This window comes from Sabethes cyaneus, chromosome 2, assembly GCF_943734655.1.
Source record: "Sabethes cyaneus chromosome 2, idSabCyanKW18_F2, whole genome shotgun sequence".
NCBI classification, from domain to species: Eukaryota; Metazoa; Arthropoda; class Insecta; order Diptera; family Culicidae; genus Sabethes; species Sabethes cyaneus.
Genome location: NC_071354.1, coordinates 130,769,453 through 130,783,621, shown reverse-complemented (window position 1 = coordinate 130,783,621; position 14,169 = coordinate 130,769,453). Strand labels below are relative to the sequence as shown.

General features: G+C 45.1%; 1 protein-coding gene across 4 annotated transcripts in view; it reads left to right on the top strand.

The window, feature by feature from the left end:
• Positions 1-14,169, top strand: part of LOC128737158 (F-actin-uncapping protein LRRC16A) — a 162,101-nt gene that overhangs the window by 63,420 nt on the left and 84,512 nt on the right. The gene's annotated exons all lie outside the window — the stretch shown is intronic.

Here is a 14,169-nt window from a genome sequence, read left to right as displayed (position 1 = left end):
TCTTAGAACAGGGAATATTTTACTTTTGGTTACAACTAATTTGTTGTTTTTGCATAGCTTGTGTTTTCTACTGTTAAGTGGGTACAATTTTTTAATGAGTAGTGAACATTTCATTTTGATTTTCTCTACGTTCTCTATGAAGTTTCACTGGACCATTCTACCGTATGGTCGCCATCTACCGCTCATTTAAAAACGATTCTAGCTTAGTCTGTCCAAAGCAAATCTAAATTGAGGTCCATCGAAACCCAATTTGCGTCATAAGATACAGAAAACAATTGTGGTTACTAGAAAAATTTACTTAATTTCTAAATATTTCATAATAGTGACTTTTTTTTAAAAAAAGTAATGATGAAAAGGGGTCATGAGATTGACCCCTTTTACCGCTCACTTGAATTATGATGATTCTTTCACCGCCCATATGGGTGCCATTTATCGCTCATATTTTTTACTGTTGCCAAATAAATAAAACCCTCGTCTTGACCCTTGTTTTGGGTTTGGCATTTATAGCAGAATAGAACGCTGATATAAATACTGTTGACTTATTTCATGTTATTTAGAAGAATAGTTTCTAAATAACCAAAGCAACAAGTTCGCTTGAGCTAATAATTAATTTAGTCGTTTGCACTCGGTCTTAATAAAAACGCGATCAAAATGACATTTTTCGCTCCTGACTATAAAGATTGTTTATTTTGGAAATGAGTTTTTATGAAAATAGTGGAAATTTATATTAATTTCGTATCATTAAACATACAAAATTATTGTTGGTCAATAGTTTTTACAATAATGAACCATTTAAAAAGATATAAGCAGTTTTTGTTTGAAATGAGCGTTAAATGGAGCTGAGCGGTGAATGGCGACCTTATGGTATTTTGTTTATGCCCATTGTGATCGAGCAGTCGGTGCCAGCTGCCAGGGTTTAAGCGTGTTGACTTCTTGTAAGGAAAAATGATAGCTTGTGTTTTTGATTTATTGACCTTGATTGATGAAAATATTCAAGTACGAGGGCAGTGTTGCTAGATAGAGCCAGTAGGACCTTTGCATTAACCCCGTAATTTTAATTTTTTTTCAATTAATTAACGTCAATTAATGGTTAACCAAAGGCTAAACTTGTCAAAAAAGGTGCAAAACCTAGCTTATAGAATGCATTCATTCGGAAGTTACGATTATTTTGTTAAAAAAACCACAAGTTAGCGTTGGGGTACGACACGAGCCTAACAAGCCAGTCGTCGCATGTTCGAATCTTGAATAAGAGAGACTATATTACAATAGATCAATAATGTTGTGGTCAAAGTGATAAGCCCATACAAAAAAAAGAGACTATAAAAGTTAATAGGGACGCAGTACTAGCACCGCAGATTATCAGTTTTTGCCTTCAGAGAGAAATGTAAATAACTCAATTTTTGAAAAATTGACGTTTGGTTCGTTTGATAAGGCTGAGAACCATTATTAGTTAAAATTTGAAAGTTCGATAATTATTTCCCATCGAGTAGGTAGTTAAAATCCGTTCTGAATGCGAACCATTTCATATTTTGACAGACGAGCAGTTATTTTACCTTCAACAAGTGTAAATACCAACGTGCAGAAGAAAAAATAATTTCTGTAGCATAGAGTTTTGATGTTTCCCTTTTTTGTTTAGTTCCAACCTGGATTCGCCCTAATTTTAAACGAACGGTTGTCAAAACCTTTTTTTGCCTTTCTACTATATAAATATATAGTATGAAGGTATAGAAATCACTCGGAAATAAATGGAAAGAAGGCCCTGCGGGCCGAATTTCATATGCCATTCGACTCAGTTTCGAAAACTGATCTTTCTCTGTGTGTGTGTGTGTTTTTTTTTTTTTTTACAAGGTTTCGGAAAACTAATGTTCTTATCCGGAGCCAACCCGGACGTTGTGTGGGACTCTCACCCACCAAAACCTCATCCTTGCCCTCTGCCTACATCCCCCCGGTACCACAATGAAGTATTACATCAGGGGGAGGCTGTGCACTTTTCAAATTATCACGCTTTCTAGCGATTCTCCTACAGGCATATCAAGGGGATGCCATGCTCATGCACTTTGCAGTTATCAAGGCAGGCTAACGTTGCTGGTCATTTGCGTAGCTAGCTCGCAGTACCCATCGAGACATGTACCGATTAGAAGGTGCCGACAGTCATAACGTGCACCCCGTCACAGCCACCCTCGCGGGATTTCTTGACCTGACGAGACGTGTACCGATTAGAAAGTGCCCTCCAACATGACGCGCACTCCGTCACAGCCACCCTCGCAGGGTTTCTTTGCTATGCCTATTTCAACAAGCACCGATCTGAGTATTGGGACTATTTCGGGATAAATCCCATCCCCACACATATGAATCCAGTCTAGGGTTTTACCGCGCCCCGAATCGCGTTACTTTGGGGCGTCATATGCGGCTCAGAGAGGTTTGTTCCCTAGGCCACCTTTCATCCAAAATAACTTAACTGACGATGCTAGCTCGCTGTTCCGCTCTCCACTTACGCTGCAGATCAGACATGATGCATGCGATTGCGCTATTGACAGCATTCCAAATGCTCTCGTTGCGACACATTTCCTCCACCATATTTTTGACGTTGAGACCGGAAGGCAATTCCTCCCTCTATGCTGCGAATCTGAGACAGTCAAAAACCACGTGCTCTGCTGTTTCTTCCACGTTCCCACATTCCGGGCATAAGGGCGACCTAGCGTGCCCGAACCGGTAAAGGTATTGCCTGAAGCAACCATGACCATACAGGAACTGCGTTAGGTAAAAGTTCACCTCCCCGTGCTTCCTATTCTCCCAAATCGAGAGAGTCGATATGAGCCTGTGGGTCCATCTACCTTTCTGTGTCGTATTCCACTCCTGTTGCCACTTAGCCAATGATTCTGCTCTCATCAGCTTTCTGATTCCTCTGACCTCCTTTTGCCTATAGCACTCGTAGTCCTCCACCAGGGTGATGTCGATGGGAATCATCCCAGCGATTACGCACGCAGCTTCTGATGAGATAGTCCTGTACGCGCTCACAACTCGAATGGCCATTAGTCGGGCCGTACTTCTCAGCTTCGCTCTGTTGCGCTGGGTTAGTGCGCTGTAATCCAGGCTGGTCCGCCACACCGCAGTATCGACGATGATACACTGGCTAAGAGGCGCCTCTTGCTACTGCTTGGTCCAAAGTTATTCGGCATGATCCTAGACAGTGCACTGATGGCTTTCGCTGCCTTTTCGCATGCGTAGTCAACATGACTGTTGAATTTTAACCGATTGTCGATCATCACGCCCAGGTGCTTCACCTCGCGTTTTGAGGTTATGGTATGTTCGCCTACGGTAATCCCCACGTGTTGAACTGCTCTTCGATTACTCACCAGTAGTATCTCCGTTTTATGGTGCGCTATTTGCAGTTTCGCGTTCTGCATCCAACTCCCCACCCTGCAGATTGACTCAGCTGCCAACGCCTCCACTTCCTCTAGTGATTCGCATGTAACCGTCATCACGATGTCGTCCGCGAAGCCGACGATTTCCACTCCCGTTGGTAGCTCTAGTGTTAGCACGCCGTCGTACATACTGTTCCAGAGAGATGGGCCGAGTATTGACCCTTGTGGAACGCCCGCCGTGAACACGGTCCTTTCCTTTCCGAGGTTCGTCCGGTATACTAGCACTCGATTCGTGAAGTAGCTCTTCAAAACGCGACACAGATAGTCGGGGACTCTCATTCTATGGAGCGCTGCTGCGATGGCTTCCCAGCTGGCGCTGTTTAATGCATTCTTAACGTCGATAGTGACCACTGCGCAGTAGCGGTTTCCTCTACGTTTCTGCTTGGACGCCTTCTGTGCTGTCTCGACGACAGTCCGGATCGCATCTAGTGTGGACCTTCCCTTCCGGAACCCAAACTGCCTTTGTGTCAGTCCGTAATCGCCCTCCGTATATATGGATAGCCTGTTCAGGATAATCCTTTCTAGCAGCTTTCCCAGTGTGTCCAGCAGGCAAATTGGTCGATATGATGCTGGATCCCCCGGCGGTTTTCCTGGTTTTGGCAACAGTACCAACTTCTGGATTTTCCACTTGTCTGGAAAGTGTCCCTCGTTTAGGCAGTTTTGCATCACCGTGCGGAACATGTCTGGAAATGCATGGATTGCCTCCTTAAGAGCTGCATTGGGGATCCCATCCGGGCCCGGCGCCTTCTTCATCTTCAGGTCTTTCGCGATTGAAACAAGTTCGTCATTGGCGACTCTTCTCTCGTCAGCGTTCTCATCCTCTAGCACCCGGTAAGGGGTAGGGGGCCAGGACGTTGGCTCGTGTTCCGGGAAGTGTCCTTTAACTATTATTTTTAGCTTATCTGGGCATCCTTCGGCTGGCATTGCTGGGCCCCTGATCCTTGCCATCACTATTCGGTATGCATCGCCCCAGGGGTTGGAATCGACTGCTCTACAAAGCTCCTTAAAGGCGTTGTTTTGCTCTGCTTAATCGCGTATTTCAGTGCGGCCTTGGCAACGCGGAGGTCACTTCTTCTTTCCTCTCTAGTCTCGGTACTTCTTGCTCTCTGGAAGCACCTTCTAGCTCTGTTGCAGTTAGCTCGTAATGCATTGAGTGACTCGTTCCACAAGTAGACGGGACGCCGTCGGTTTCTAGGCTCCACCTTCCTTGGCATGGTTGTGTCGCATGCTCTGGTTAGCGCCTCGGTCAGCTCGTCAGCATCACAATTCTGGGTTTCGCTGTGTGGTCGTAGTGCCTCAACAAAGAGGTCCTTGTCGAATGCCTCCATTTTCCACTGCCGCTCTCGAATTCTTCCTGTTTGTGCTGCCACGGGTTCCGTTGGCCAGTAGTGTACCGTATAGCTTGGTGATCACTGTACGTGAACTCTTCGCACACTCTCCAGTTAATGTCGGTTCTCAGTGACGGGCTGCAGAAGGTGACGTCGATGATAGATTCTCGGCCATCTCTGCGGAAAGTGCTGGTGGTTCCAACGTTGCTCAGCTCTACTTCGAGCGTTGCCAGTGCTTCAAGTAGGCTGGCTCCTCTGGCGTTCGTACATCTACTTCCCCATTCGGTTGCCCAGGCGTTGAAGTCCCCTCCTATGACGATCGGTCTCCGTCCAATGAGCTCACCAGTTAGTTCGTCCAGCATGCGGCAGAACTGTTCCAGCGTCCACGTTGGGGGAGCATAGCAGCTGCATACGAAGACTCCGTTAGTTTTGGCGACCACGAAACCCTCGTATCGGTTTGTAACCACCTCCTGGATGGGATATCTGCCCGTCACCAATATCGCGGCCATTCCTGCTCTGTCTGCTATCCAGTTACCGTTATCGGAGGAAATTCGATACGGCTCCGCTATGATTGCAACGTCGCACTTCGTTTCTGTTGTCGACTGCCACAACAGTTGCTGTGCAGTGTCGCAATGATTGAGGTTGATTTGAATCACCTCCATTATTGTAGGGCTGCCTTTGCCTTCTGGTACACCGGACATTTAAAGCCTCCCGTCACGTGGTCGTCGTCTTCCTTGCACAACATACACCTCGGTTGCTTATTGCAGTCCTTCGGAACGTGCCCCTCATTGCCGCATTTCCGACACAGCTTCGATCTGTCAGGTCCCGGACAATTCCTCGCCTGGTGACCAAAGTCCATGCATTTAAAGCATCTCGCCATTTCTTTGGGTTCACGTGGGATGGCTCTAAAGCTAACCACCGCCCATCCAATTTTGACTCTGTCCACCTTCAGAAGCCGGTTTGCCGCCTCGATAGATAGACGAATCGACGCCGTCTGCGTACTGCCGTATGCCTTCCGCAGCCGAATAGACATTGGAACGTCGCCCAGGTATTCCGCTCTTGTTAGCACGGCTTTCACCTCACTCTCTGTTGTGACCTCGTCCAGGTTTTTCGCTTCAACGATCGTCTCCTGAGACAAAGCTTTTACTTGAGCTTCGCTACCGAGCGCTGTCTCGACTAGCGCATTAAAAGCCGCGCTCTTCACCTCCGGGTCTCTCTTGAGCTCGAAGAGCAACTCGCCGCTCTGGGTTCTCCGGGTTTTCACGACCTTTTCCCCTAACTCTTTCAGCTTCGGGTCGTCCCTCATTCTCTTGAGGAGATCGGCATGCGTCGTCTTCTTGCCCTTCACTCCAACAATCAGAGCATCGCCTCTGCTCCGGATCCGGCGAGGTTGGGGTCTCGCCCTATTCTTCGCCTTTTTTCCGCTTCTTCGCGTTCTGCCGGCATGTCCCTCTGCAACTGCTTCTGCCGATCTTCTTTCATTTTTTCTTGTTCTCACTCTCCTCCTTCTGCTTAGGAATGGTTCGCCAGCCGCTAGCCTCACCCTGCTCCATGTCGCACTGCTCCTCCGCTCTGTTTTCATTTTGCTCTTCGTGGTCGCCGGTCAGCTCATCCTTCCGCTTTTTTTAGCTTACCTTATCTCCTGGCGATTCCCGATCCCGTTTTTCTGTGCGCGGGGCTCTCGGCACCGCCTGATCCAGGGTCGTCGCTGCCAGGGCCTCCTCCGCAATTACAGCCCTCCTTATTAACGCCGCATGCCCCGCTTCCTTCTCTGCTCAGCTTCAGGAGCTTTTCTTTGGTAGCTCGCAGCTTGTTCGTCTGTTGGCTGTCCTCCTTTGACTTCGGAATGGGCGTAGTGAAGTGTAGCATCGAGCCTTGCCCTTTTGGGGTTATCTGCTGCTGTGTGTTGCCGCTAAACATTTGTGCGACTACCTCCTTCAATATTGGCGATCTACACAGCTTCTCCTTCCTATCGAACACGTTGGCATCGCTGATCTGCGTATCCATCGCGCAATCGCTATCTTCTCCTGTATTTGATTTTGTATTTAATTCTTGAAAACTCATTTTGGATCCCACGAGTAGCTAGGGAAATATGTAGTCCGCTGCGCCAGTGCCCTGCCTTAACGCAGTAAGGGCTTCGACTTGGTCGGATGCGCCCCGGTGTCCGCCAGGCTCCGTTCGCGGTGAGGTAATGTGTGGGTAATGCGCTTGTGTGTGTGTGTGTGTGTGTGTGTGTGTGTGTGTGTGTGTGTGTGTGTGTGTGTGTGTGTGTGTGTGTGTGTGTGTGTGTGTGTGTGTGTGTGTGTGTGTGTGTGTGTGTGTGTGTGTGTGTGTGTGTGTGTGTGTGTGTGTGTGTGTGTGTGTGTGTGTGTGTGTGTGTGTGTGTGTGTGTGTGTGTGTGTGTGTGTGTGTGTGTGTGTGTGTGTGTGTGTGTGTGTGTGTGTGTGTGTGTGTGTGTGTGTGTGTGTGTGTGTGTGTGTGTGTGTGTGTGTGTGTGTGTGTGTGTGTGTGTGTGTGTGTGTGTGTGTGTGTGTGTGTGTGTGTGTGTGTGTATGTGTGTGTGTGTGTGTGTGTATGTATGTATGTGTGTGTGTGTGCTGTTATTTTTATTTATTTATTTATTTACTATTATTATTACTTCATCTGACCAGAGTCTACATGAATAGTTTCTATAAAACATTGGTGCTTCTTAACCTTTGTACAAATTTATGCGATGGCTTCTCAAAATTAAACAATTCATCCACTTTAGAAAATGTTCTAACACATGCAGTAACGGATACATTACATCCAAAGATGGTACAGTGGAATGGAGTTTGCAGTAAGCCGGTGGAACGTAGAGTCCGTTGCGAAGCACGAAAGTCCAATAGAGATAAAAGTCTGGGAGAATCGATTTAACCGTCGATGACTTTGGCCACAAATACTGCCTGGTGCGTTTTTCGTCGATAATCTAGCGAGTCTAAATCAAGTAGCCGGCAGCGATCAGAATACGGTGGGAGAATCTCGGGATGACGCCATGGTAGATGTCGCAGGGCAAGCCGAACGAATTTCCTTTGTACTCGTTCGATGCGCAGGTTCCATGTTAACTGCTGAGGACACCATACAATACTACAGTTTTCAAGCAGTGGCCGAACCAGAGCACAATTCAAAGATTTGAGGCAACGCGGATCATTGAAATTTCGACCAATTTTAAAAATGAATCCGAGTTGACGCGTTGCCTTCGAAATAATCGATTCGCTTAGTATCAAGTAACACACCAAGGTCGCTAACGTGGTCTACTCTGGGCAGCTCAGACCCCTCAATCTGATAGTTGAATAGAATCGTACTTTTTATACGGTAAAAACTTTTGCGTGAGGAAACGCTCTATACCAGGCACACTAATGTGGCACAAAGTAGGACTCTAACCCACTAAAAACCTCACGGGCGTGTGAACTTAACCCCCCTGGAACTACCGTTAAGTATTACTTCGGGGGGAGGCTGTGTTTGTATACTGCTCCGTACACCTGTCGAGAGGTGCACCGATGCTGGGACGGCGACCAACTTAACGTCCATCCCTTCACGGCCACCCTCGCAGGATTTCTTTCCGTGAGTGTTGTTATTTTGTCAACTTTCAGTCTGCTATCGTCGACTCGAGTAGTCCCCGGCGCTCCTCCATACAAAGCTTGGCCAAAAGTCAAAAGTTATTTCAAATCGGCTGAATATAACATCTTAAACTAATTTTGGGTCACTGATTTCAAATTTGGGATCAGAAATCGAAAAAACTGATCGCTCATTAGGGTGGTTCATAAATTTAGAAAACATAGTTTCGTTGTTTTACTTGTTTCATTGTGGTTTTTGTTTTTGAGATGGTAAATTTTGTATTTGCCGTTGAAAGCATAAAAAACTTGTATCATAATACATTAGGGTGGTTCACAAGCCATAAAAAAATAGTTACAAAAAAAAACTTTAGTAAATTGCGATATGCACTAAGCTCGTTCAAACGATAGAATTAGCTCTTCGAAGCGCCATCGTAAGGTATCTTCACTATATAAAGATAAATTCAAATCGGTTCAGTAATTCAACAGTTACGAATTTTTGAAGAATGAAAATTGGTCAAAAATGATGATTTTTGGCATCACCCTAACTCAGGAAAAGACACCCTAAGCGCCAGGTAAAAAGTCAGGGGTCTAAAATTTTCCGAAAAGAAACAACTATACAAAATTTGAACAAACCCGAGCATTTTTAATTGGGACTTCCGTGGAATTCTCCTATGAAAGAGGGAAATCATTCCTTCATGTAAGAAGAAGAAATCACTTCTAATATACCCGCCAAAAAGTCGATATTACTTCCTTAGCGCAGCAAAGCGTAGAAGGCCACCTAGATTTCCAAAAGGTAGAGAAAATTTTCTATAAGATGCATTTAACGTGATCGTTTTCTGACGTTTCCCGCCATACTTTCTTGATCGCTGAATATTGGTGTTGAGTTTCCCATACATTTTGTATGGAAGAACAAAATGATATTTTGTTCAACATGTTCAACTTCAGACATTTGTCAAAAATTCATTTTAACTTCAAACTGGCTAGAATTTTCAAGTTAACCTCCCAAAGTATTCCAGAAAATGATAAAAATATAATAATGGAAAAAGCTTGAAATTGGATTTTTGTCTTTTGGCCAGCTTTGCGCCATAGTGCGGCGGTGAAGCTACCCTACTCCGACAAGAAGTTCCCCGGCGATGAAACATTCCCAGAGACCGATTTCACGAGACTCTATTTAAGGATTCGACTGTTGATCCTCGCGCCATTTCCGCTGCAGCGCCGACATGATTTGTGATATGGTTCGGCTGATTACATTCCAAGTGTGAATGGCACTGTAGGGAACGAGCCGAGTTAGATGAATCAGCGTAAAATAAATCTAATGAAACTGAATTATTTACTTGAGTGTAACTGAAATCCCTTGCATAGACAGAATACCGTCATACGAACGATAAGAGCCAAGGAGAGAAATGTATCGTTCAATAGGAGAGTTACGCATACTGTGGCAAGATATAGCATACTCTAAACAAGAGTCAGTTTTTGGACGAACGTAGACTTTGACGAACGTAGACTTTGACTTTGACGGACGTTGTTCCGTATTCCGGAGGGCTCGGTTGGAAATAACCGACGGACACGACAAACTTTTGGAGTATTCATTGAATCCATCCAAGAAATAATGGAAATTAGAATGGCTTTACCTACTACGACGGGAAATAAATCCTAGTAAACAAAATTCGGCAATTCTCTCCACTAACCTTGCGCACGCTCCGAGACGTCGATCTCGCGAGCAGCAATCCTTTAGCGCCGATGCAACAGGGCCGTGGCGCTGCGGAAAAATTAATATGTTTATTTCATTCTCCAGACCACAAAGCGCACGGAAAAAGCAGTTCTGTTGAGGTTTTGTTCAATTTCAATGAGCGCTCCCCTGAAGAAACTGGACCTCGCGTTCCAAGATATGTATTATTATTCGCTCTATTTCCTAATGAACGCGGCTACTTTTGACTTGCCCTGAGTTGACAGGAATTTAATCGGTCCGGAATTTTTGGACGAACGTAGACTTTGACGGACGTTGTTCTGTATTCCGGAGGGCTCGGTTGGAAATAACTGACGGACACGACATTGGCGTAGTGCTCCCAAATTGTGAGTATGTTAAGTTGAATATAATAGTGGCGTCTGGCAAACACCTGTTCGAGAAAATTAAAAAAGATGCTTGTGCGCATCTGGCTGTTTTCTGAACTGCCTCTGTGAAGGCTGTTTTTTGAACATATGTATTTTTTGTGTGTGTGATTTGCGTGCCTCCGGGAAGGCAGAATGGTTTACTGAAATACGCTGGTATGCGTAGTTTGAACGCCTCTGGGAAGGCTGTGCAAAATCGTTTGTGTACGATAGCTCCCCTGAGAGGGACTTTTAGTAACTCGCTTGTGTGCGTCTTACTTTATTGGAATACGCTGGTGTGCGCGGATTAGTGGCGTCTGGAAAAGGTCTATTTGAGAAGATTGGAAAGATGCTTGTGCGCATCTGGTTGTCTTCTGAACTGCCTCTGTGAGGGCTATTTTTGCACATGCTTGCGTGTGTGATTTGCGAGTATGATTCGCGTGCCTCCGGGAAGGCAGAATGGTTTACTGAAACACGCTGGTATGCGTAGTTTGATCGCCTCTGGGAAGGCTGTGCGAAATCGTTTGTGTACGATAGCTGCCCTGAGAGGGACTTTTAGTAACTCGCTTGTGTGCGTCTTACTTTATTGGAATACGCTGGTGTGCGCGGATTAGTGGCGTCTGGCAAAGGTCTATTTCAGAAAATTGAAAAGATACTTGTGCGCATCTGGTTGTCTTCTGAACTACCTCTGTGAGTGAGGGCTGTTTTTTGCACATGCTTGCGTGTTTGATTCGCGTGCCTCCGGGAAGGCGAATGGTTTACTGAAACACGCTGGTATGCGTAGTTTGATCGCCTCTGGGAAGGCTGTGCGAAATCGTTTGTGTACGATAGCTCCCCTGAGAGGGACTTTTAGTAACTCGCTTGTGTGCGTCTTACTTTATTGGAATACGCTGGTGTGCGCGAATTAGTGGCGTCTGGCAAAGGTCTATTCCAAAAAATTGAAAAGATGCTTGTGCGCATCTGGTTGTCTTCTGAACTGCCTCTGTGAGGGCTGTTTTTTGCACATGCTTGCGTATGTGATTTGCGAGTATGATTCGCGTGCCTCCGGGAAGGCAGAATGGTTTACTGAAACACGCTGGTATGCGTAGTTTGATCGCTTCTGGAAAGGCTGTGCGAAATCGTTTGTGTACGATAGCTCCCCTGAGAGGGACTTTTAGTAACTCGCTTGTATGCGTCTTATTTTGTTGGAATACGCTGGTGTGCGCGGATTAGTGGTGTCTGGCAAAGGTCTATTTGAGAAAATTGAAAGATGCTTGTGCGTATCTGGTTGTCTCCTGAACCGCCTTTGTGAGGGCTGTTTTTGCCCATGCTTGCGTGTGTAATTTGCGAGTATGATTCGCGTACCTCTGGGAAGGCAGAATGGTTAACGCGCTGGTATGCGTAGTTTGATCGCCTCTGGGAAGGCTTTAGAACAGTGGTGCCCAGGCATAAGCGTGGTACGGGCCAAATCAGGTCGCCCCATGAGTCCGCGGGCCGCAATGACCTCTGGCCATTCTTTCGCATACCAAAATGTAAAATAGGCGGAAGCAAAAACCGATTTTTAGCAATCACCACAAGATTTAAACCGCAGAGCAATCAGATCTACAATATGCACGAGGTACTACGACTGAACTGAGTGACCCCTTAATAAATAATAACCCCTTAATAAAAAAATTATTCATAAGTCTACCATCCCTCAAATAAGCCCGCGGGCCGCACGAATTATCACGAAGGGCCGCATGCTTTGGCCATCACTGCTGTAGAAGATCGCTTGTGTGCGATGGTCCTCCGCAGATGGGGTAAAACTGATGATTGTAATGACGGAAATATTGATGGTAATAACGAAACTGATTATGGTGTTGGTGATGTTGAAATTGAGGATTGCAATGAGGAAAATGACTATAGTAATGACGAAAATGATGATGAAAATGAAGAAAATGATTATGTTGACGAATCTGACGTATATGATGATTGCAATGATGAAAATAATAATAATAATGACAAAAATGACGATGGCAATGACGAATCTGATGAAAGTGATGATTGTAAAGTCGAAACTGATGAAGGTGATGATAAAGCGATGATGCTAATAACGAAAATGAAGATGGTAATGTCAATAGCAATGGTAATGATGGAAATGACAACGGCAATGATGAAAATTATAGTTATGATGCAAATGATAACGATAATGACGAATATGATAACGGTAATATTAAAAATTATGTAGATGACTTTGACGATTTGGTCGTTTTAATGTTAGTTTTAGTGACATGGATAATGACAATTTTGATCATTCTAATGACTTTGGTGTCGTGGATGGTGTTGACTATTTGATTATTTTGATGGCGTAGATGATGATGATTTTGAACATTTTGATGATGTTGATAATTGTAATTATGTTGACGATTTGGATTATGATGATTTTGACGATTGAAGCCAAAATGATGATGGTAATGAAGAAAAAAATAGTAAACATGCAAATAATGATGGTAATGACGAAAGTGATGATGGTACTGTCCAAAATCATGATGGTAATAATGAAAATGACAATGGTAATGACGAAATTGATAGTGGTAATGACGTAAATGTTGATGATGTCAAAAATGATAATGGCCATGTGTTTTTTTGATAATTTATCAGAAGAGTAGAAGAGGGGTGAATGTAGGGAACGAGCCGAGTTAGATGAATCAGCGTAAAACAAATCTAATGAAACTGAATTATTTACTTGAGTGTAACTGAAATCCCTTGCATAGACAGAATACCGTCATACGAACGATAAGAGCCAAGGAGAGAAATGTATCGTTCAATAGGAGAGTTACGCATACTGTGGCAAGATATAGCATACTCTAAACATCGGACGAACGTAGACTTTGACGGACGTTGTTCCGTATTCCGGAGGGCTCGGTTGGAAATATCCGACGGATACGACAGTCACGACACATTTTTTGGGCTGGAGTCCTCACCGCTGGTGGCAAACATTGCGCTTTGCATTGCCCCGAATCGTGAACAGTCATACACCACGTGCTCCGGTGTTTCTTCTACTTCAGCGCACTCCGGACAGAGGGGTGACTCTGCGTGACCGTATCTATGCAGGTATTTCCGCAAGCAACCGTTGCCTGAAAGGAATTGAGTCAGGAAGTTGACTTCCCCGTGTTTCCTGTTCATGAACGTGGACCCGTGTTCGTTTTCGAGCTCCGCGGAGGCCTCGATTTCTGTAGCATTCTAGATCCTCTTCCAATACCAATTACCAATCCAATGGGGATCATGCCGGCAATGACGCACACCAGTGATCTGGTGCGGTAGGCGCTCACTACTCTCATGCTCATCAGTCTGTACGTGCTATCCAAATGAGATAGATTTCTTTTCGTTCTTAATGCTTAGATCCATGCAGAGCTGCAATACTTAAGTATTGACGAGGTTACACTAGCCAGGAGCCTCCTCCTGCTACTATTTATTGCCGAGTTGTTCGGCAGGTTAGCGCTGTGATCGGTTTTGCTACCTTTTGACAGGTATAATCTACGTAACTATTTAAATTTAGTCGATCGTCGATGATCACGCCCAGCTGCTTCACGTCTCGCTTAGAGTCGATGATGCATTCCCCGACTATGATCTTTGCCTGCTGCACTGCCTTTCGGTTGCTAATCACTACCACCTCTGTTGTATGATGAGCTGTTGCCAGCCTATTCTCTCCCATCCAATCTTCCACCGTATGTATGGATTCCATGGCGAGTACCTCCACCTCTTCCCTTGATTCGTCAGTTACTATCAACGCCA